At 50.2% G+C, this 24,959-nt stretch overlaps 1 protein-coding gene across 10 annotated transcripts in view; it reads left to right on the top strand.

The window, feature by feature from the left end:
* Window positions 1–24,959, top strand: part of CUX2 (cut like homeobox 2) — a 69,144-nt gene that overhangs the window by 18,945 nt on the left and 25,240 nt on the right. The gene's annotated exons all lie outside the window — the stretch shown is intronic.

The following is a 24,959-nucleotide window of genomic DNA, read 5'->3' as shown; positions in this document are numbered from 1 at the left end:
TACAGTCGAGGAAAGAGGGGGAGAAAAAAAAAAATCCCCCAAAACCTAGAAAGGCGATGCGGTTTAGATGGTATCTCTCCACAGACTGAGTTACGGAATTTAATACAAGGAAGCTTTTGCAAGTTGCCCGGTCTGCGTTGGAGCACAGAGAGTCTGCATTTGAGATTAAACCTCACATTTCATTTTTATACACTGTGCTTAATCCAATAATGATTCTGTGTTACAAACGGCAATAATATCTTTCAGCATAGTTAATCAGAAGAGACTTAATGCTGTCACTATTTATTAACCTTTGTTGAAAAGCAAGAAGTTTTCTTACTAATCTCTGATTGTTGCTCTTGTCAGGCTCTATCAAGTGCAAACCAGATTTGGCATTCGTTACAGCGGGAAGGATGCTGCTGCATTCCCTGCTGTCCGCTGCATCCAACCCTGTGTAGGGATGTGGTCCCATACAGTGCATGGGGGATGCTTTGGGTGCAGGGGGGACAGGCTGGCTGGTCCACTGTCTCCTATGCCCATACCTGCAGCTCCTGGGTGGATTACAGCCTCTTTGCTCCTCCAGCTGCGCGGACCCTGGCACAACTTTGCCCACCTCGGGGTTATTTTTTGGTTGTGTGACCTGTGTTCCTGCATCCAGGTCTGCCCATCCCTGGGGGCTGTTTGAGCCACAGACTCCTGGCATGGGGAGATGCTCTGCTGGCTGGGTGGCACTGGGACAGTGATGTCGGTCTCTGACGGTTTGTGGGAAGTTAAGTGACTTCCAGCAGCTTCCCCAAAATCTCAGAGACCCCCTTCCCCACTGCTGCCAGCACCCATGCTGGAGGGAGGAGGGTGTTTGTGAACAGGCTGAGGGGTTTTGCAAGAATGTGGTGGCAGGGGCTGAGCCGGGACATGTGGAGGTGGCTGGTCCCTTGCATCCAAAAAGGCATCCCTTGCATCCGAAAATGCATCCCTTGCACCGAGCATCGCTCCAGCCCCTGGCAGAGGCGGGCAGGAGGATGCAGGCAGCGCTGCCCTTGAACCCACAGACCTGCGCTGGTGCTTCCCAGGACAGCTCAGGTGGCTTTGCAATGCCAGGAGCCAAAATGTGGGTTTTGAGGAGGGGGAGCAGTGGACGGCACGTGGTTTTTGAAGCTCCGTGGTGATGAAAGGTCAGTGCATGAAGGAATTTCAGCCTTCGATATTCTTCCGTTTGTCTCCGGTTGCAGGGAGGCCGGTGTTGGAATTTGCTTGTAGGAGCACCTGGAATTAATGAGCCAGCTTGGTGCCGTGCAGAAATCGATTCTTCCTGCATTAATTGTGCTGTGTTCAAGCTTCGGCTTTTTATTCTGAATTATGTAGTTACAGGGAGAGATGTCTCTCTTCGGCACAGCCCTCAGTCCTGTGGGGAAGGGTCCTTCTCCCTGCGCCCATCCTGCCTGGGTGCGGGCAGCACATCCCACCTGCCCGCCGGCTGTGGGACAGGGATGCCCTGCACCGGCCAGAGCTAGAAAACCAAAAACCACCACAAAAAATAAACTCCAGGTGTCTGCTATCTTCCCCTGCAAGCCGCCAAATGAAGAGACTGCAGGTGATGGTCAGGCTGGGTGTGTGTCTCACGGTGGCCAAAGCCACCAGCACCCACCTCCATGGCAGCACTGGGACCAGCTCTGGTTTGCCATGGGAGGTGGGGGGCTGGAGCGGGGCAGGTCTCTGCAGAAGGCTGGCATCTCCTTGTAAGTGGGTTTGCAGCAGCTTTTGCATTTATTTGCAAGTTATTTGGCATTTAATGGCCACTTAGTTTTATTTCTTTGTAATGATTTGTGATGTCTGTAACCAAGAATCCATGTGGGTGGAGAGCAAAGTCCCCCAGACCCTTGGGGCTTCAGGAGCTGGTTTGGAAGAGCAGGCGTTGCTGGTATTTCTTATTTTTAGGGTGGACTAGCATCGAGCACTGTTCCGATCTCAGCTCGAGCACTCCAACAGGTGCAGTTATTTTACGTACAGCTACGAAGAATCCCACTTTGCTAATACCGTTAAAGCCTAAACATGGTATTTATATTTTTAGCAAATTGTTCTTTATGGTATTGATTTACATGTAATGTAGTCCTTGCATGAATAACTACCATAAATCTGGAAGCATTTATTATCCGAAATAGCTGCGAACTCAGTCAAATCCTTTATTTGTTAGACGTAATTATGGAGCTTAAACTGCAAGGTAGAAAGTAAAATGTAAACTCTGTTCTGTGACCAGCGCAGAGTTTCTGCCAGCCAGCACATTGATCTGTGATAAGAGGTAACGGTTAAGATAATTTGGCGAAATGAAAAAGTAGGGAATAAATTACAATAAATGGGATCTTTGATCTGGCCTGTCGATATTGGGGATGGTGCCTGCCTCTGCCTTCCCTGCCTAGCTGGAGAAATTAACTTTTGAACTCGATGGCTCCAATCTTTTTCTCCTGACTTTCATCCTTCGTGCTGATGGGCAGCGGGGACAGGCACTTATTTGTTATCCTGTTGATACTGAGGCCAGAAAAGCTGGGCTTTGTGGACACAGGGCTTACAAAACCAGCGTAAATCTTGTTTGGTGTTTGTGAAACGGTGATTGTATTAAAAAAATCCCAAGTCTTGAGCCCTCGCTGGTGCTCTGTGCCAGACGTGGAGGGCTGGAGTTCGGAGGGCTGGAGGGTTTCTTGTTCTAAATTTAGCCATTTAAAAGAAGATTATGGACTATCTATTTGGGACTTTTAAAAAGGCTTTCACAATAACTCTTGGAAGCCTGATGCCTTTAATCCTGAACTTTAATTTAAAATAAAGAAATCTTTTCAACTCCCCTCTTTCCCCTCTGCCATCCCACTATTCCAGACTGAGGTTCGTTCCAACTTGCTTACAGAGCAAGATGTACTAAGCTCTTTTAATTTCTTATGAAGATATTTATTTTTTAATAGAAAGAAAATCAAGTCAACACTCAAGAGTATACACAGCAGTTTACCATGATAGGAGGAATGAATCAGTCTATAAAGTTCAAAATGTACAAAGAGGGAAGAAAAAAAAAAACCCACCAACCCTGACTGATCAAACACGAGGCTCTTCTCTGAGATGTGAAGATAAAAGCCTTTCCCTCTGTGAGCTTCTCCACTATTGGCAGCCAGTGGGATCAAGATTTTTTTTTGTTTTGTTATGGAAAGCTCAAGATAATTAATGTTGTTGAAAGAGGACCATGGGGTTGGCGTCTAGCAGGCTAGCCCCCGAGTCTGGCATCTTGTGAAGCAGCACAGAGTTGGGAGGGGGAAATGTTCCCCATCGAGGGAACTGCCAATTTAACGGAGCAATAAATAATACTGAGAGATAAAAAAGAACGGTTAAAAAGGGATGTGGTGCTGCTGTTGCTGGTTGAGCCTCTATTCCCCGGCTCAAGCTATGAGAACCGTAGTTTGGGACCTGGCAGCATCCCACCTGGCATTACTCCTCCGGATGCTTTTGCAGGAGCAAAATACGTGCAAACTCCTCCTGGATACTGGGAATTAGCGAGCAAGGCTGTGTAGACCTGCTTGCTGCATGCTTGATCTCTCTAGTCTCCTAAAGCTCGTTTGGATTTGTCCTGTTACGGTGTTCGTGTTAAATCTGCCTGCACTAATAATCAATAGACGTATGGTCACCCAGGCTGTTTATGTATCTCCTCTATCAAAGCCCTGACAACACGAGATCAAGATGCGAGCAGGCAGGCTCATACATCGAACGCTATTTAAAAAGCGGGATGAATTAATTACGCCATTAACGACTGGGGAAAGACTTTAGGAAGCTTCAGCTGATGGCTTGGAGCCTCGAGCATGAGGCAAACCTAGTAGGTGGTATCTGGTGGTGCTTCATCACTGATGTTTCAGCTTGCATCTGGAGGATGCTGTGGTCCATGGTCCCCATCTGCATGAGACTTGACTGAAATTTGTAGGGTGTGATGAGTCCCTGCAGATCTGGCAGGGAATGGACCAGGGGAAAAGATATATCTAAATGCCCTCGTTCCTATGAGATATGAATTTAGATATATATCTAAATTTAGATATATCTTTTCCCCAATCCCTTGGGTCCTGCATCAACACCCCTGGCCAAACACCATCATGGGATGATACATGACCCATGAGCTGTGATGGTCCCCAAACACGACCAGTGCCCGGGGCTGCACTGGCATCACTGGAGCAGAGTGGTCACAGCTGGATTTGCCCCATCCAGCTGTTTGCTCAAAATTGTGTTGAATTATTATTATTTTTTAACTGCTTTGGGGGCTGTCTCTCCTTTCCCAGCCCCCTTCGAAGGAGTCGAGATGGTACAGTTGATTGTCCCGTCCACCACCACCTTTTTCTATTCCAGTTATTTATTATGCAGCATAACGAGAATTGCTCTTAGACAGGACTTGTCAGCTCTAAAAGACACAGACAAATTTTATTAGTTGACAGAAGGGTAGTGGAGTTTTTGTTTTTTTCCCCTCCTGAAAATATTAAAAAGTCATTTTAGTTTAGAAACCTAATTTTAATTTAGTTAGGTTTTAATTTAATTTAGTTTTTAAATTCATTTTCCGGCAGAACTCAATTTTTCAAGTGTAATTTGATGCCGTCAGTGGCTATAATGTTTAATGTCCTACCTATAAATTGCAAGGATGGCTTTAAGATGATTTACAGGATTCAGGGGGATGAAGTAGTCTCCTGGCCCCGCATATGGGCAAAGCCGGAATGAAAATGGTTTTATTGTGGCAGCCACGGCAGCCGATGCTGTTACCTACAGAAAGATGGGAAAACCCTCAATTTTCCTCCTGGCTTAGTGCTGGCTGGAGATGGATAGAAGAGAGATGGGGTCTGTGCTGGGTGGGTACGCTCTGGTGATATTCCTGGCTATCCGTGCTGGGATGAAGGGGTACCCCAGTGAAGGCAAAGGGAGGTTGGGATGGTGGTGTTACCTCACAAACCCATCTGCTTTCCAAAAAGCAAGCTGAGCCCTTTCTGGGTGTGGGGTGCAGGCGACAGCTGACCACTCCGGGGGGTGAAATCAGGGCAGACCCTTGGAAAATACAGCATAATCACATAATATACCCTCCCAGTTTCATCCATCTAAGCATTGCATGTAATTACTGGAGGAGAGAAGTCTTCAGACCATGTATCGAACATTATAAATGGGGATAAGATGATTCTGGTAATGGCTTAATGAAACAGGGGAGGTAGTTGCGGCTGTCTGCATGCATCTTTGGGCCAGGGCCAGATTGACTTGGCAAAGGAGGAGAAACCCCTTGGTGCTTCAGAGAGTGTGGCCGTGGGGAGGGTTTGATTTTTTTTTTTTTCCCTCTTGGTTTTGGCTTTCTAGTAGCAGCAGTTGGCTCCTTTCATTACCTGGGGGATGTGCTGGCCCCTGGGAATTCTTGCCTGGTGGAATTTGTCTTCATTTTTTGGTAAAGCTGTGGCCAAGCTGTGTGTTCGCAAGTGGGAAGGGAACATCTGGGGGCATCTCTCAGTGTGGGGTCCGGGGAGCCCGGCAGGGGCTGTGCCTGTCCAGGTGTCACTGAGGGGGGCAGGTGGTTTTGGGCAGGGGTCGGTGCAGTCATATCTCGTCTTGTAATGAACTTTGGTGCTGTTGTGGCGTTTGCCCTGCTGTGATCTGAGATGTGTGGTTACATCCAGACTGGGTGCTCAAGGAGCAGGTGCGGTCCTGTCTCATGCTGCAGGTGCTGCTCATGGCTTCAGACCCACCATGGGCTGTAGAAACTTACGGAAGTTGCAGTCACCTCCCAGAGATGGTCAGTGGGAAGCAGGGGAGGGGTCTCTGCTGGCTGTTCAGACCCCAAATCCATCGGCTTGTGCCAAGTGGGTGTTTCTCTAACCATACAAGCCCTCACCCTAAAGATGTGTGCTCCCAGGTTGCTGTGCTGGACAAGGGTCTCCATCCTGGAGGATGCAGATAGAAGGAAAAAGCTCATCCACATGGAGAGGTGCAGCCTTGGACCAGAGACATGCTGGGACCTCCATCCTTGGAGGTCTCCAGAGCTGACCGGGATTGTGGCCCCAAGCATAGGGTTGGGCAGGAGCACTCCAGCCATCCTCCCAACTGGCACTTGTGTGGAGTGGGATGTGCTGCTGGCTTCCCACCTGTCAGAGCACCACTGGCCTGTCATGTGTCTGGCCATGGTGAGCTCCATGGTGTTCATCGCCACTGGCCCACGCCACGTGCCACCAGGCAGGGAGCCCCGCGCCTGGCTTCCTGCAGGGCTGAGTCTGGTTCTTGATGTCCATCCTGCTCAGTAACATTGGACTCCTTCGGTTAATTTTAACACAAATGTTGGAGATCTAAGTGTGTTAAGAGATACTCCAAAACCTTTCATGAAAATGAGCCAGAGAAAACCACGATTGTGCTGTATGGAGAGAGGGGGCGTGAGCAGAGTCATCATATTAGACACTGGAGAATCCACGTGGGAGCTGTCTGCTGTAGCCTGGGCTGTGCCACCATTCCCCTGTGCCACCATCCTGCCATGCCACCATCCCCTATGGCTTCTCCCGGTGTCCCCACACTGACTTTGGGCTCCTGCCTGGTCCAGATGCTGCACGGAGGGGTCTCACCATGCAAATACCCCCCACGTTCAATCCCAAGGCTGACGTGCCAGCACCAAAGGTGAAATCCCAGCGCCCTGCTGGGGTGCCCGTCTCTCCCGGCAAGATGCCATCGCTGCCTGGCGTCCCCCAGGTTGTCATGGTTACTGACGCATGGGACCCCAGAGACCCGGCTGGGAATTAATGGCAGCCCAGGATAAAGGATTCCTGTCTCGGCCGAGTTGATGGATTACATTGATGTGCCATTTGTCATACCGTAATTGTTCTGGCAAATGTAATACCCACTAGTATAAACATTGTGCTGCTTTGCTAATAAAACTGAAAATAGGAAGAGAAAGGATGATGCAGTGTTATGGTCAGTTAAAGAGACACCACCTCTGTGCCGTGCCGGCACCGGGGGCTTCTGCCTGGAAACCCGCCCCGTCCTGCCCTCTTCATCCATGGAAAGGGGGCAAAGCGACCGGTGGGATCCTTGTGGGATGCAGGGCGGCTCTCGGCATCACTTCGCCCATTGCTGCCTTTGTTTGGGGGGTCAGCAGACACCTTGTTTGCCCCCAAGAAGGGCAGGTGGGGACCCTGCGGTGCCCATGCTGGGAGCTGAGCAGCACATTTGGTGTCCGAGGGGGCTGCTGTCTCCTTGGCAGGGCTTTCTAAATGGGGGGGACTTAGGGTGCGGTGGGTGCCTGCCCCTGGGTACCACCCATTTCCCTTGTTTTGGGGGGGCCCAGGGTCTCCCCTGCCGTACCGGCTGCTGCTGCCGGCAGCAGCAGCCGGTGCCCAGATCCCCAGGTAGTTTTGCTTTCGGACTAATCAGCCTGTGGATTAGGAGCCCAGCAGGGATTTCAGCTGGGGCTGAATTGCTCATCCTCCTGTGAGCGGGTCCCAGTGCTGGCCCCGCAGCAGAGGTGATGGAGAGGGCTCGGGGAGCTCCTCCAGCCACCACCGGTCCTCACCGATGGAACCCTTCAGGACAGTGAAGTCCATCATCCCTGCAGCTGCAGCTCAGCTGGGCGTTGGGTCATGATGCCATGGCATGTTTCAGAGGACAGGAACATCTCATCCCTGCCTTCTCCCATTTTTCTGGCACAGAAAGCTATGGTGATGAGGGTGAAGAGGAAGAACAGCCCCCCTCGGTGCAGCCTCCTCAACCCCCTCCTAAATCCTGGAGTCGTTCAGAGGCATAGTGGTTTATACAATCGTATCTCCAAATGTTTTTAAAGTTTCTGGTTGACCTGATTCATAGGGGGGAGGAAAAAAAAAAAAAAAAAAAGATAAACACCCTTTCTGTGTTTGCAGTCATATGTAATTTTTATCTCTTGACCTTTAAACGTAAGCAGCAGTAAAATGAAGAACTATGGCAGTCATTTAACACCCTGCCTGTACTAACTGGTTTCTGCCTGTGAGCCGTGGTTTTAAATTGGCTAATGCAGAATACTTGCAGAGCTAATAATAATTCAGATTACTCCTGTCAGCTATTCCGGTTTCATGGGTAATTTAGTAGTTGAATAAATTTTTAAAAAAATTCATTCGTTCCCATGCACTGTTATGAATCAGTAGATGGTTTACCATTGGCAGCAGTAACTGTAAGAAGATTTAAATTGCTACTGAAAAGGATTTGAGTGAAGGTAATGTTTTATAATGTTCTAAGCCATATGCACTACTTTCAGGCCTCATCAGTTTTACATTGATTCCTAGTGAAGTGTTTAATTGCATCATGAATGCAATATAATTCAGTTCTTTTTGCTAATATGGTATATATCTCAAAGTGATATACAGCACTGACAGTGAAGACTCAGGATTTTCTTCAGATTTTAAAATATGCATCTGTGTGTGTTTGCACGCGCGTGTAGGCATCTGTGCATGGCTGGGAGCGCTTTTCTTGGGGTAACCTCTGGGCTCTGGGTTGGGCGCTCGGTGCTGGGACCTGTGGGCTCTCCTGGCACATCTGCATTAGCATCAGCAGGTAGGAGGTCTATACATAAATTTCAATATTTCTATAAAAATATATATATAAAACGTGCTGATCTGACAGCGTGACTACTCTGATCTGTCTCTTGACTGATGCTTAGCAGCAGCTCTGCTCCAGCCCCGGTGCTGTTTCAGTCCATCCCAGCACTGCTCACACCCGCAGCGGGCGGTAGCATCTCGGTTGGAGGCGCAGGCATGATGCTATCAGAGCCTCGTGGGCAGCGGATTAAAAGAAACACACTTTCATGTTAACGCGAAGACAATTTATTTGAGTCCATAAAAGAGCTAATTAGGGATGCGGCAGATCGCTAACTGTTACCCGGTCGCTCTGCACCAGCAGCAGGGAGATGCGCGCTGGCGATGCAGCTCCGGAGCCAATAATCCTGCCATAAAGCCCGTTCCTGTCCCGCTGCCAAGCATGCTGAGCCGTGCGGGATCGGCTCCGGAGCCACCGATCTGTGCCCGCTGGTGGCCCTGTCCTGGCCCTGGTGCCCTTCCCTCCCTCCCCGATGCCACTGCGCCCCACGGGGCAGGGACCTTCCCTGTGCCCCCCGCCACCTCCCTCTTATTGCTTGCACTCGTTGCAACTTCATCAACTAATTAAGGACAGGGCCCTGCAGAGCCCTTTGTTGTCCTGATGGGGAAACTGAGGCAGGCTCAGTGCTGGCTGGGGTTGTCCCATGGGAGGATGCCAGCTCTCAGCCGCAGCAAAGCAAGCATCCCCAAGCCCTGCTGTAACCCCCACTTGCCTGGCTGCATCCCACTGGCTCCTCAGCTTTTAATTCCCAAATTGTCACAGCTTTGCAAGGAGAGGAGCCCCCAGAGCCCCCAGGGACGCATCCCTGGGGAGCGGGTGCTGCTAGGCTGCTGCTGTGCGGCTACAGCTTTTGCCTTCAGGAATCTTGTTATTTTGAGTGAAAGAGTTTATCCCTCAGGACGCAGCACCCTTTATTTCGGGTTGCATCTCGCCAGCGCAAGCGGGGAAATCTTGCCCTGGCTGTGCCCCTAGTAGTGAGCTCAGCCCAGGACTGGGGGAGTCGTGGGGGAGGGTGGAGAGAGCAGGATCTGCCCCCCCCCCCCAGGTTAAGGCTCCTCCTTGGCCGCGATGCTACCCACCCGGCACTGCTGGGGCCGGGATGCATGCCGGCGGTAGAGCCTAATGCGATATCAAAGTCACTAACATGATTACGCTTATATATCATATTAGGGAAAATGAATACTAATTCAATACAAACTACTAATTCAGTAGAACAGAAAATTGCTGAGAGAATAGAAAATTGCTGAGCGTGCTGAAGCTGAGCGTTGCTCGAAGGAGATACGCTGCCTGCCTCTCTCCGTGCTGCTTTCTGCAGTGGTTGGTGGCACAGTTGGCCAGGGCGCACAGAGCATCCCTGGGTGTGTGCCGATGCCAAGCCATGGAGAGGCTCCGGAGATGCTTTGCCAAGGAGCTGGGGTGAGAAACCCCTCTCTGCTTTCGAGCCTGAAGCTCACGGCCAAAGGTTGGGAGATGTTAGGTGGGACCTGTGGGAGAACTGAAGTAGAAGAGCAGGAAAATGGCTCCAGGTGCTGGAGGCAAGGGGGAAATAAAGCTGGCGTGGGAGGGTGAGCCTTCCTGCCGGGGCCATCTGCCCCAGCCGGAGAAGGCTGCCTGATGAAACCAGTATGTTAAGATGTTTTTCTAATGAGTGCATCGTATTTCATTCCTGGGCGGGTGCTGAGCTTGAACTCGCCGAGCTCCAGGGGAGTATCCCTGTCTCAGGGACCACAACGCTGACCGGGGCTTCCTGTGGTCCAGCCTTTCTCCTCAGTGTAAGCTCTGGCTTTCCTCCTCCTCCTCCTCCTGGTAACGTTTCTGCCTGGGGACGTTCCCCCTTTGGCATCTTGGATGCACTCCCTGCACCAGTTGCTGCTGCAAACTGGCTGCGGAGTCTCTGGCTCCCTGGGACAGTCCCCGGCACCGCAGCTGCTCCCAGTGGCACTGCTGTGGGCTTGTGCCGGGGGCTCGGGAGCATCGGGGGCTTGGTGAGAGGCAGCTGCTAATGCCGAAAGTACGTGACAGGCTCTTTGGTTTAATTGGATTTCTCTTTCAAATTATGATTGCTTGTACGAATGTTCAGGCCACAACGTTTCCCAGAGCCACGCAGTGTCCCTGGGTCGTGATGGCTGGCTTGGCTCTCCATCCGGCACCACGGCTGGGGGACCCGGTCCTGGCGAGCTGGTTGCACAGTGCAGGGGACCCAGATTTCCATAATTTACTTCTGAATAAGGAATTTTCATTGCAATTTAATGCATTTACGGTGAGTCATCTGCACTACAGGGGCAGAACAGGGTCCATGGTGCCCAGCCCTGCGCATCCCCCCATCCCACGCATGCACGATGGATGTGGCTGTTTTTGGAAACGCTGGGTATTTACCTGGTTCAAAGAGAGCTGTAACTGGGGCACACAAACGTTTCTGTACTAATATGGTAGGAGAGTCTTATTGTATTAGCAATTTCCCATCAGATCATGTCATATTAGTATTGTATTGTATTAGTATTTGTTTTCACTAATGTGATGTGAAAGTTGCTAATATGATAAGACTCCTGCATTGTATAGTGAAAACAAATATTAATATGATAGGATGGAAAATAGCTAATAAGAAACTAAGTTGCTAATCTGACGTGATGGATCTCCTAAAGGAATTGGTTGTAGCTTTCCTGTACTTTTCCAGAACCACCTTCAACCCCACTCAGGGGCAGACGGGGAGGCAGCAGCACTGACATGCAGCACTGGTGGATTTTAAAGGGACAAATCCACCCGGAAGGTGAAAGCATCTCTTTGGGGCTCAAATCCAGGCTTTCATTGGGCGGATGGGGATAAAAAAATCCCATGCTTATGGGATAGCCCTTGCGTGCCCTTCCCAAGGGTCCTGAGGCAAGTTGATCCCTGGAAAAGTGGAGCAATTATGAATTTAGAGGGAGGAGAGCCATTCCTCCGGTGGGCTGGAGGCCACCCTGAGCTGTGGTTACAGCACAGTCTTAACTATGATGAGACATAACCAACAGTTTCCTAATATTTTTTTTTATTATTTTTTTTCCCCAGCCACCGGAGCAAAATATCAATTTCTGACATGGAGAGCCAGAGTAGGTGAACCAGAGCTAAATAAAAATAAACATTAAACAATTATTGGAATTTAGGTTTATTTAAAAAATCAGCAGGGTTGAGGGAACGAGCCACCTATTAGCGGGGAAAAAGCTATTGGGCTTTTTAACAACATGCTGTTTCTTGGCGGAGGCTGGGATTTGGGCTGTGTGCGCAATCATGTTATTGATTAAAGATGATGTAGCAGCAGCACAATTATATCACAGTTTGCGCTCACTGCGGTGGTACCGTTGGCCTCTCATTTGTCTGTCAGAGATTAGTTTGTTTGCCTTGCCCTTCCCGGGTGTCGCTCGTAGCTCCAATGGGTCAGATCCCCCAGCACTGGCAGAGGATGCTCGAGGCGGATGGGGACTTGGCTTGGGCTGGGTGGTGCAAATGTTTTTAATTGCTTCCCATTCCCTGTTATTTTTGCATTTAATGCAGGTTTGCATTTAATGGTAATTCCAGATTCTGCACTGTCAACCACAGTGATGTGTATGACAGGGGCCTCTTGTATTTTGGGAAGAAGCGAGCTGCCCGGGGTGGATCTGGCGGCACTCACCCTGCACCAGAGTGTCTGGGGTTTCCTGGAGGCTGGGGTGGATCCAGCCCTGTGCTGCTGCAGCTGATGCTCGGGATTCTGTAGTGGGCAAAACTACAGGGAAGGTTGGTTTTAAAGCGTTTCCAGAAAATTCTGCACAGGTATTAAGAGGCCAAGATAGAGGCGATGCTGAACGGGGCTGCGCAGCGCAGGAGCGAGCTGATAGCTAGCGGGGAGCGTGCATCTTCGAATCAGTCTATAATGCAATCAATTCTGTATATCCCTAGTGAAACAGCAACATTTATTTAACGTCTTTTATAGAGCAGCTGAGTTTTATCACAAATCACATTCCATTTCTATTCATTGGGGACCCCTTGAAGGCTAAAACGCACTTACTTTCCTCCAAGGAAGTTTACCAATTCTTCAATAAAGCCCCATTTGCCTCCGTATGTAAAATTGACACATTTATTGAATATTAAACATTTGCTGGTTGCTTCTGCACTTCTTTCGACTTTATCTGCTGCCCTTAAAAGTCGTTAAGGGAAGGATATATCAAAGTCGCAATAAAGGCCTGTTTATGGATGGAAAGGGGATGCTCGAATCCGCCGGAGAGGCTGGTTTATCCCGTTCAGTGGCTCCATCCTCGGAGCAGCCCTCTTTCCTCTGCTGTCTCCTGGCAATAACCATTTGGCAGCGGTTTTTCCTCTGATTGTTATAAAGGATTTTCTGTGCATAAAAGCTGTTTCATGGCGGGTGCCAGTCGGGGTTGTGCCGGGTTGCGAGGGATACACTTTTCTAACCTAGAGTCAGTTGAGCTAATTAGCAGGAGGTCCAATAAAACAAGTTTTTCTTTTATCACTGTTACTAAGTGCTGTTGTAAATCAATTAAAATGTATTCTAGTAATTCTGTTTTTCCTTGGCGACTCTGTTTAAAGAAATACCGAGCTATTAACGGGATTTTGTGTATGTTTGCGTGGATGTTTATGGGAGAATATCGAACTGTTGCTGTTGAGTTCGGTGCTGGGCAGTGAGCGCAGGAGTGTGCCCTGCCCTGCTTTCTTCCCGCAAGCCATGCGAGTCTGTGCCCATTTATTTGGAGAAGGATGCAGGATTTTTGAAGGTAGTAAGGAGGGAATTTTCTTTTCCTTGAAACAGGGATATACATGCCAGTGGTTTTCCTGATTATTAATGGCTAAAGATGCAGCTGTGCCCTTTGAGTGTGTTCCTGGAGGTGTGTTTTGGGGAGGATTAACTGGGGAGGATGCGAGAGCGATGCAAGGTGGTTCAGCAGTAAGTGGACCTTTAGGTCCATTCCCTAAAGACATCACAGCCTCTGTGCAGTGGGAAAAACCTCAGTGGCTGGAGAAGGAAAATTTGCCAGGAGCAAAAAATTGGAGATTCACACCCTTTCTGCCAGCCATCACTTCCCTCTCTCTCGTTCCTCACCTTTTCTCTTCTTTAATTCACATTATTTTAAGCAGAATTTACAAATGTGGGCCAGCCTGCTCTGCTTGATGGATAATTTCTCCCAGGCCACTGGCTAATTGTGGATGCATCGTTAGCCGAGGAGGTGGCTGCCCAGGTGGTTTCACTGGCTCTTGAGTACCAGCAGAGCAAAACAGCCCTTTGCTGATGGCCAGCTTGATGTCCCAGAGCCCCACCTGCTCGTGTCAGCCTGTCTGGCAACAAGCATCTTCCTCACCATGGGTTAACTCCTTAGCTCCATGTAGGATTTGTTTTGGTAGCATTTGGGAAAAATATCCCCGACCCATCCCAGTCCATTGGCTGTGCTTGCAAGGAATGGACTTGTTCAATGAATACCTTGCTGAGCACCAGGATGGGACCCAACTGTGATTTTTTTGGTGGTTTTCCGGTTGTTTTTTTTAATGTTACCAGCAAGATTAAGGAGCACTAAATTTGAGATTTAGGGGTTGCTTGGTTGTTCTTAAGGATTTCATTTTGTCCCTCCTTTGGAGCAAGGCGGCTTGCACGCCGCAGGGCTGCGGTGGGCTGCGGGATGGGGTCTGGCTTTGTGCTTTGCTCTGATTGCAGCTCCACCTCTGGATGCTGAATTATCATGTCAGGTCAGAAAATTAAGCTTTCAGGGCTGAGACACCCCGAATTATCCCAAATGAAAGAGCAAACGGGTGTGCAGAGGAGCCAGCCCATCCTCGCAGCAGGGGTGGATTTTCGGGGCACTTGTCCATATTAATTTATAAAAGAAGCTGGCATAATAAATGTCACCTAAACACAGCTCCAGTAAGCGTAGCTCATCTTGAGTGTATAATAAAAATAATTTACAGCTGTCTCTTGGCAGCTCCCGTCTCACTGCTGACCGGGAGGAGAAGCCCCTTTGCCGGGGATCCCACTGCCGGCACGACCCTCGTACCCAGCAAGAAATACCTGAAAGCAGCTCCCGATACAAATAACCTTTGCAGTGCACCAAGAGGCTCTTCTTTATGGGTGAGGGAAAGTGCTTAAAATGCTTAGAGGGAATAAACAGCTTTTAATGAAGTTACATTGCCACATAATGGGTATCATAAAATTGCCTTCATAGTACAGGGTCCCAGGATGGCTTTTATTATCGACTGAGCAGGAATCCTGTCTGTAAAGCTCCGGCAGCTGCAGAGAGGAGAATGCAAAGTCTTCTTAAATTACCTGATTGAAATAACCGGCAAATATTCTGCTTTGCTGCTTTGTTGAAGGCAAAGCAGCCTTTGGGGTGGTCTGTCAGACCTGGTTTGCAGCTTCTGAAGAACACAGGAGTTTCATTGCAGCAAAACAGATGTTCATCTTGTTTCTCTATCGGCTGTTTGATGAGAGATTTATTGCTCTTCTGCTGGGCTGGAGCTCCTCTGCTGCGGAGTCTATTAGGCAGCCCGGGAGCTGGCGGGGAGCCAGGGAAGCAGCGTTTTGATGAAACCCATGAAAAAGCCTCAGCTTCGAAAGGCGCCAGTAATAATGCATCGGCTAGACTCTTCGGATCGGGCGATTGATTGCTGTGATTTGATTTATTGATCAATACCCTCAAATTTGGCGTCTGAGAAGCTGAACTAATCTTTAACTGCTGTGAACATCTCTGCCTGGTGGAGAATTAGAGCTGATAAGGAATGTATGAAAGGAATCTGAGCTTATCTTAATCACACAGTGCCCCGGCGCTGCCTGCGCTGAGCCGGAGTGGATGTGTGCAGAACACAATCACCAGGCAGAACAGAGCAGATCTATAAATTGATGGAATTCAAAGCCTCCAGCATCGATTACCATTATAACAAACAGTGGTGCGCTGAATGTCTGATTATTTTTAGACAAAGATTCTGTGCTCTCAGCAGCAATTTTGCTGATGCTGTCACTGTGTCAGATGTCTGTTGTTGATTGCAATTAGATGCAATACAAAAAAAAAATATTTAAAACTATCTCTGCCTATAGTTTTATTTCCACTTATTAAATCTCCTCCTTTGTTTGCCTCCTCCTAATGTCTGCAGCTGGATGAAATATTGCATTACCAGAAGAGATCTCTTATATTCAGTTGGGTATAATCACTTTACAGATCATTGGATTATATCTGATATGGTTCAGATAATCCTGGGGAAATGTGGGACATTTACTCTGCCTTGCTTAAATGCGCCCTGGTTTAGGATTTTGAATGCAAATCTGCATAACATTTGGGTTTCTGAAACAGGTCTGCAATGCTCCCAATGATCTAATTCTATTAAAACACTAATCAATTCCCCGTGACGTCAGTCCACGTTCCTGCCAGTGTGGAGCACTAGGTCCAACGTGGATTTATCCTGTCCTTTTTAAACAGCTTTTGGAGCTGCACAGCATCAGCTTTAATGTTTTAAGGAATGAATTCCCTGGAGCAGTGATGGGGTGTGGGCAGCAGGGAGCACGGCAAGCTGGGTGCCGTGGTTTGGTTTGCCAGGGTTTGGTGTGCCAGGATCCTGCTATGGCCAAGTGTAGCCATCGCTTTGCTGCTTTCCCATTTCTCTCCAGTGCTGGTGCATGGCTGAGCGGCCACGTTTGGGGCCATTCGGTGCTATGGGAATGGCTCTGCTGGGGAAATGTGGCTGGCAAAGGGCAGTTTCTGAGATGGTTCTTCCTGATGGGGAAAGCTCTTTGGGAACCCTTGGTGAAGTCCAAATGAGCGCCAGGGGCTGTGGGGCCACCAAGGGATGCAGAGGCATTGGGACTGGAGGCTGGGGGTCCCTGAGGACCCCTGTTGGACCGGGCTGGGTCTATCCTGCTGGGTGCTGGGCTGTCTCTCCGTACACCGTGGCAGTGCTGGTGCCAGATATTTAGGGAATTTGACACTTTTATTTGAATCTAAGGAGGGGGGACATGGGCTTTGCCACGTGGCTAGGTGCTGGCCGTGGCCCAGGCCCTGACCTGGCCGCCGGGGAAGCGGGAGGTCTCCTCTTGAACGTGACCTCATCTTGCGCAGACACGCACGGCTCCGGGGCTTGATGGAAAAATGCACCGTGGCGGAGGAGTTATGTGCTGCTGGCAGCTGGTGTTTTCTTTCTTTGGGAAATCTAATATATTGATTAGCTTTCTTCAGAACAGCATCAATAAAGCGTATAATGGCATGGCTGGTGCCTGCGGCATCTCCTCCCCTGGTCTGAGCCCCCCTGGAGCCGGGAAGGACCTTGGCTGCTCCGTGTCAGGCTCTGTGTCCCACTGGCTGCTCCTCCCTTTCCTGGCAGCTGTGGGCCCTGCTCTGCCCGGCGAACGTGCTTGGCCAGACACCCTGGTGCTCTGGGGGGAGTTCATCCCGGGCAGCCTTTTTCCTGCTCCTTCTCCTCCCATCCCATGCCTCTGCAGCGCAGCTGCCACTAGCTTTGGCTCCACTGGCTCTGGCACGGAGGCAGTTGGCCAAATCCTGGCAAATAGCTCCAGGGTGCAGCAGTGCCAAACCCTGGCAAATACCTCCAGGGTCCGGCAGTGCCATGGGGCATGGCTGCGATACGATCCTGTCCCAGTCACCCCATCCCTGGGCAGCGAATGTCACCAGCAGAGCCACCCATCACCCAAGGTGGTGGCACTGGCAGTGGCACATGGGCACCATGCCAGGAGGCTCATTGCATCCTGGGTCCCTTCCAGGAGCACATGGATACTCTGCCCATGCCATCGTGGTCCCCAGCATAGCACGGACCCTCCAGCTGCAGCCTGGCCCAGGATTGCAGCTCCAGCCCTGCGGTCACGGCCAGGGAAGGTGGAAGGAGATAGCTTTTCCATTAAAGTGTCTAAGAGAGTTTAGAGAGCGGTTTATTGTTGTTTTTGTGGTGGGTTTTTGTTAGTTTGTTTTTTTTTTTAAGCTGATTGATTGCAATAATGAATGGAGCCCAGAAATCAGCTGGAGCAGCGGCTCGAGGCCGGCTGCTGGATTTAAAGTCCTGGTTGGCTTCAAACCCTCTGAACTATTTCAGCTTTCATCTGTAAAATATGCAGAGAGCAAGCGGGATCTTATTTAGGGCTCTCCCAAGCCCAGATCTCCCCTCAGATGCCAGTGTCTGTAGGAGCGGGTGCCTTGCACTTGTCAAGAGCCCTATTATATACTGCTGGCTTATTTATTTCTTTGTGGTTCACTGGAGAGCGAATCCATCCAGGGCGATGGCCCATTCGTGCGGCAGGTAAAGGCAGCATCATTCAGGATTGATCCAACTTACAGATGTTTTTATTTTTCTTTCAAGTCTGGTCCATTTGTAAAGGGCTGGAGGAGCATCCTGGTCCCCCACTGCACCGGGGTGGAGGTGGCTGGGCTGCATCCCACCGGCTGGGAGCCTGGAAGGGTTTTCTCTGAGTATCTTGCTATGAGCTCATTTCAGAGAGAGATTTTCAGGGGAAATTGACAGCTGATGACTATGGGAAGATGTTTTCAAAAGGAGAAACAATTTACAATAATTAGAAATTTATAAAGTGTCTTTAAACATGGTGGTAATAGGGATAAGAAAACACTTGCTGCAATGTAATCAGTTATTAGCAGCTGATCATTTATCTCGATGGATAGTTGCTGCTGGTACATGAGACACGTGATAAAAGGACTCTTGATTAACTAATTTGAATATCTTTTGAGAACAAATTCTGAGTTCTCTTTTTTCTCCATTGTAACGGATCCGTACATCTGCGAGATAAACACTGAATGAATATGGTAATGAATATTATTCTGAAAGTGTAGTCCTCGAATGCTACCATCGCCCTCCCAGCCCTGGCCTTGGGAAGCTGCTGTAATAGATGTAATAAGGAAGGAGCCTTAAGGAAGCTGGCCGGGAGGAGCTGAGGCTGTGGGATGTAGGAGAGGCGGAGGGGGGGCAGGGATTTGCCAGGGAGTTTGCAGGGATGCGGGGTCCGGGAGGGCAGGACCAGGCTGGCCCCCTCCATCAGCCCCTCTTTGGCCTCCAGTAAGGAGTGGGATGGCAAAACACCGGGGTGGTGGAGCTGCCTGCGAGCAGCTGCCAGCACGACACATCAGATAGCATCCCTTGATATATGTGTGTTTTTTAAAAAACAGCCTTTTCCTGTCTCGCCAGGAATGGAAATCTGATGTGTGTCTCAAATCTCTGCCCTCTGCAAGATCCCATTACGGCTCTTTTGATAACGTGCTGTAAACCCCGATTCCATTTGCGATGCCGAGACCTTGCAGCTCAGTATCTCTACGCTGCGGGACCGTGGACCACGGTGGCCCTGGGATGGTCCCTGGGGTGAGCAGTGGCAGCAGTGGGGACCGAGCAGGGATCGGTCCAAGGATGCGGCTGCAGGTGTGCGAGCACAGCACAGCCGCAGCGGCTGGGAAGGCACGGCGAGCCCAGATTTCTCTTTTCTGGCACAGCGAGCAAAGGGAGGAGGTGGCTGCTGGGTGGGTTACATGGGGTCTGGTCCCAGCCCCGCTTGGTTTCTCCGGCAGCTCCGGGCCTTTCGTGCCAGCCGCCTGACCTCGCTGGCAGCTCGGGAGCAGTTCCTCCTGCCTGCCAGTTATTCATCCTCAGCCGCTAATGGACTCCATTCAAATGCTTCTCCCTCCTTCCCCCCTCCCAAATGTTACGATTCACGGTCGTGGCTGAGAGCAGATCCCTTTCAGCTGCAAGAGCCCCAGATATTTTATATCTATGCATCATTTTCTTTCCAGATCCCAATTTTTCCCTTCTCTCCCCCTTCTCCTTACAGCTCTATCCCTGCCCAGAGCAGGTCATGGCTCTGGCTCCATCACCCCAGTCCCCTCCCTGCCTGGCGAATGATGCTGAGGGACCAGGGGGCTGGACATGGCTGTGCCGGCAGGGGTGGGAAGGTGATGCTCGGAGATGTGGGCACTGCTCCTCCTTGCTTGTATTTACTGTGGCGAGGAGCAAAGTCCGCGTAGCTGTGTATGCAGTTTACAGGTAATTAAACTCAGCTTGGTGAGGATTTAAACATTAATATTGATGCTAAAGTTTTTAATAAAATATAGGGAGAGAGAGAGAGAAAGAGGTATTGATTCCTATAGGCTTTTTATTTTTTCTTTTCTCCTGCTTTATTGTCACAGGGAAGGGTTGATATATTGGTGAGCATGAAATAAGGATGTCCTGTGTGGACATGGGGGTCTGCAGATGAGGACAGATATGATCCCAGAAGGACAAGCTGGGGAAAACTGTTAGGAAAATGCATTTGGAATTGATCTGTATGGCGAGGCCATTCCTGACCCTATCCTCCTGGGCTTCCTCTGTGGTGGGCACAGGCTCAGCCTGGTGCTTGGGGTCAGCATCTTCTTCTTGGGAATGGTGCTGAGCCTCCAAGGTTTCCCATCCCCTTCTGCATCCCATGTGTTGCTCTCCATCACAGCAGGGTCAAGACACAACGCCTTGGACCACGCTGCCAGCATCACTCCCATTCGCAATGTAGCCTCAGTGGGTCTGGGATGGGGGTCCCTGAGGTCCCCTGGTGTCCCTGTGCCACTGCCATCATCAAACCCCCTCCGCAACCCGTGTTCCTGTACCGCACCAAAGGCTGTTAAAAAGATGCTGACAGCCATTTTTCACTCCCTGCTTCTCTGTATACACACAGGACTCGGGTTTATCTGCTTTCTCGCCAATATTTTTTTATATAACAGTGAAATATTTATTTTGTCCAATAAAAGGCAGTAAGCTTGCAATCTTGCGCAAATTCATTTCAGACTGGGAGCTTCGTTGTCTGGATTTTACACGCGGCAGTGACCCCTGGTAATTGGCTCCATACATCTCTAGCATTGCGGATTTACATAAGGCATAGGGGCTGATTGATGGCCAGGGTCACCCCGCTTGCCCCGTGGCCCATCTAGCAGGGGATGGTGGTGGTGGCCACCCTGTGCTGGCTGTCATCCTGCCCCGTGTCCCACCATGACATGGCCGGCTGTTTTTTTGGTGATGCCAGGGCAGAAGGAGCTAGTTCCCTGTGATTCAGGCTGTCACAGCTTAAATCCCTGCAGTGCCGGGGTGCGAGGCTGGCTTCACGCCAAGTGTGGCTGTTACCGTCCTGAGATTTTGGTGGGACATGAAGACGGAGCAAACCACAGGTCCTGCAGCTGGAACCAGCTGCTGATCCTGGCACAGGTGGTTCTTCCCATTGCAAACCCAGTTTGCCCCCAAAGTGCCCGTTTTGGGAGCTGGGTGGGGATGCTCAGGGTGGGCAAGGTGGGGGTGGGACGTGCATTGGTGGTGGCCGGAGCTCAGGGCACAGCTGAGCCCCATGCAGACACCTCCTGACCTCTGCCACCAGCACCTCAGCCCCCAATTTATCAAAAAGCAATTAATAGCCTCCTCCCCAGCTCAGGTTTTATGGTTTCTGTCCCTTCCCGCCGACTGCAGGGCAGTAATTAGAGTCTGTCTAATGAGGTTTTCATGGCAGGGATACGTTCTCTCACCCCATCTCCCCATCAGACAAAGGCTTTGCCACAGTTTATGGTGCCAGCGTAAATTTTTTCTGGCTGTTTTCACTGCGATACAAGCCAGATCGGGACCGGGGTGTCCCCAGGCACGGCCGGGCTGCAGGATTTACCGGAGAGCACCCGACAGGTCGCTTTGCATCACATCAACCCCATCATTTTTTTTTTTTTTTTCCCCATTCCACCAAAATTAAAAAGCCATCTATATCTTAAAAACCTTATTTATGAACACTTAAGCGTAAGTAAGTCATCGTTGGACGGCTTCTCTCCCCGCTGATGGATGTAATCTGGCACCAGGGTGGACCGGGAGGGAAATCTGGCAATACAATATGCTGCGCTTGACTATTTTGACACTCGGAGTGTGATGTTTTTTTTACAGTTACTGATGAGCTTATGGCACTGCTCCTTTTGGAGAAGCAAGGAGGAGGCTGGGGCTGAGAATATTGATTAGCGAGCTCCTGATTATCTCAACAACCCTCTCGGCTTGCCTTTTCTTTTGCGGGGAATACAGAATTTCTTCAATTATTCATATAAACCCCCTTGTCGATATTACCAACGCACCGTGGCTGCGCGACGCAGAGCAGAATCAGTCCGGGGGAATTATATTTTGCAACCTTAAAACCCAGCCCTCCTAAACCACCTTTATTTTATTTTTCTTTCCCCTCTTTGGTTTTTTTTCCCCTGTCTCCTTTTGTTTTGTTCCAGAAGGAGCTTAATTCTGTCGCTTTGGTGCTGGCAGCGTGGTGGGGGGAAGGCACACAGTCTCATAAACATTTAATTGAACTCAGCCGGGAATTTAAGAAAAATGTTACCTGAGGTACAGGAGATTTGCTGTTAGAGAATTAACTCGGCAGGACGGCGGATTTCCCTCCCTGGCAACTAGATTTTTGAGAACCGTATAGATGTAAGTGACTAACAAGAAGGGAAGCTAATTAGCCACAAAGACAAATTAGAGCCCCTAACCTGGGGGTGTGGGGATTTCTGGCTCTCACTGCCTGCGGTAGCTCCTTTGAATGGGCAGGGCTGGGTCCTGGGGTGGGGATGGGGGCTGCACAGGGGGATGCAGCATCCGCCTGGATGCATCCTGGCAGCGCGGCAGGAAACTTTGGGTTTGAAGGCGTTTATAAAAAGCAAACATTGAGCATTCGGCGCCGAGATGCTGGCACCCAGCTCACAGCCCAGATGGGGGGAGATGTGTTGTTAGTTGTTTTTTTTTTTTAAAAAAAGAAAATGTAAAAAAAGATGAGAAGGGAAAAAAAAAGAGCAACTCTAAAATAGCTTCCTCAGAGGCCATGTGGGGAGGGGTGTTTTCTGCTTGCCTGGGTGGGAGGAAAAACTGGCAGCGTTATAGGGGGATGCTCGAAGGAGAGGTGGGCAGGGAAGCAGGTGGGATCTGCCATCGCCCCCGTGGTCCCAGGCATGATCCCAGCCCCTTCCCACCCCGTCGGCTCTTGTGGGGTTGCAAGGGGAAGGGGAGAGCCCTGGGAGGGACAAAGTGGACCCAGCTTGGTGTGGCCGAGGCACAGAGTCACTGTCCCCAACCCCTGAGGGGGTTCTATAGCCGATAAAATCCATTTGCTTTCCCTCCCCAGCTGGTCCTGGGTGGCCCTTGTGCCATGTTTGGGCAGGGGTACAGGCAGGGCCCTTGTGCCAGTGAGCTCCCTGATGTCCCCTGCAGGACACCAGGGATGGTGGCCCTGTCTGGAGAGCTTCCAGGCTGGGGAAGGAGCCATCACTGCTGTGAAGTGGCGTGGTGTGGCCAGGAGGTGCCACAATGTGACCAGGAGGTGCCATAGCATGGCCAGGAGGTGCCACAATGTGGCCAGGAGGTGCCATGGTATGACCAGGAGGTGCCATAGCATGGCCAGGAGGTGCCATGGTGTGGCCGGGAGGTGCCACAATGTGACCAGGAGGTGCCATAGCATGGCCGGGAGGTGCCACAATATGACCAGGAGGTGCCACAATGTGACCAGGAGGTGCTACAATGTGACCAGGAGGTGCCATAGCATGGCCAGGAGATGCTGCCATGATGTGACTAGGAGGTGCCATGGTGTGACCAAGAGATGCCACGATGTGACTGGAAGATACCATGCATGGCCCAGAGATGCCACAATGTGGCCAGGAGATGCTGCCATGATGTGACTAGGAGGTGCCATGGTGTGACCAAGAGATGCCGTGATGTGACTGGAAGATACCATGCATGGCCCGGAGATGCCACGATGTGGCCAGGAGGTGCCATGGCATGGCCAGGAGATGCTGCCATGATGTGCCCTGGAGGTGTGGTGGTGTGACCAGGAGAAGCCACAGCATGGCCAGGAGATGCCACACCGTGGCCAGGATGCACCAGATGAGGTTGCAATGGGCGATCTGAGGAGGAGCTGAGCACCAGGCTGTGACGACACGTTCCCAACTGACCATCTTGCTGCAGAAGGCATCTCACTTCATCCTCCAGCCTGCCCCGGGTGCTCCCCAGCCCTGTGCCCCTACCACATTCCCGGAGCCTTTGTGGATGCCTTGGCTGTGGTCCCTGATGCCATTGAGAGATGCGTTGCACTTCAGGATACCTCTTCTTCTCCCCGGCTTTTTAATGCTCTCTCTTTGGGGGCTGCTTTCTCTGCTCCTCTAATGTGCTTCGATGGAAACCCCTGGAGAGCTGCTGGTACTCTGAGCTTGCCAGCAGCGACACATTAGGATCTGTCATCTGCTGAGCATTACCTGATTTTAAATCTGTCTCTTTGGAGCTACGGAACTGCATAAGAAAATATTAAAGTAAACAATAAGTGGATTTACACAAATGCGACTGATTTCCATATTTTTCATCACTTCATTTTATTACTGGGTTTACTGATATGCTCATTTATTTATAGGGCAATCCAGTATTGATTCATTCCGATGCACTATGCATAAACACATAAAAGAGAGTGATAACAATAGGAGTACATTTTCAGTCTCTTAAATACTGCATTTTTTCCGATAGTCTTCATTAGATCCGCTATGAGAATATGAGCTATGTCCTTTGGGGAGCCCCAGTCCGTCCCTCTGCCCAAGTGGCACTGGATTTATGGGGGTGTAAGGGAGAGCAGGATGCGATTCCTGGCTTGGCAGCAGCTGCTTCCTTGGCTCTGCCACCTCCCTCCCCCCCGGGTATTTTTTCCACAGGAGGTTTTGGGAGTTTTTATCCTAAAAGGTGGATTTTGCTCCCCTGAGGATGGGTTTCTGAGCTGCCTCAGTGCCAGGCAGAGTGGGATGGACACCAGAGTGCTGCCGCTTCTCCTGCGGCCAGGCGCACAGGGCCCTGGGGGCTCTTCCCCCCCTCTTTTTCTCTTTTTTCTCTCTTTTTCTTTCTTTCCCTCCCCCTCCTTTTTCCTCTCTTTTCCCCTCTTTTTAAAATACTTTTCCCTTTCCCTTCTTCCCTCTCTTTTCCCTCTTTTCCCCCCCTTCTCCCTTTCCCCCTCTTTTCTCAAATTTTTAAAAATACTTCCTTAATATATTTTTTTCTCCACAAAGCACACTTTTCAGCCCTCCCCATGAATATTAACCAGGGAGAGCAGAGTGCTACATCATCTGCGTCACGGGAAGGAGCCCATAAAAGCGCGGTGATGAATGGCGAGCGTTCCCCCTCCGCTCCTTCTTGTAAATGGGAAGGCAAAAAAAAAAATTCATTTTGAAATATTAACCTGGATGGGGACGGATGGGCTTTTCGGGCCATTTCTCTCTGCCATTCCCAAATGCATCTCATATACATTTAGGCTCCTGCATCCTTCCTATATAATTTTTTCCTCGAGGAAGGAGAAACAGGGCCAGGAGAATAAATTGTAACTGCAGAGAATAAGCCCAGCTTTTATTTCCCCCCCGCTCTCCCCCCGATTAGCT

The sequence above is a fragment of the Falco peregrinus genome, chromosome 2, assembly GCF_023634155.1.
Source record: "Falco peregrinus isolate bFalPer1 chromosome 2, bFalPer1.pri, whole genome shotgun sequence".
Classification (NCBI taxonomy): Eukaryota; Metazoa; Chordata; class Aves; order Falconiformes; family Falconidae; genus Falco; species Falco peregrinus.
Note: the sequence above shows the minus strand (reverse complement) of the source record. Positions and strands in the feature narration are given on the sequence as shown.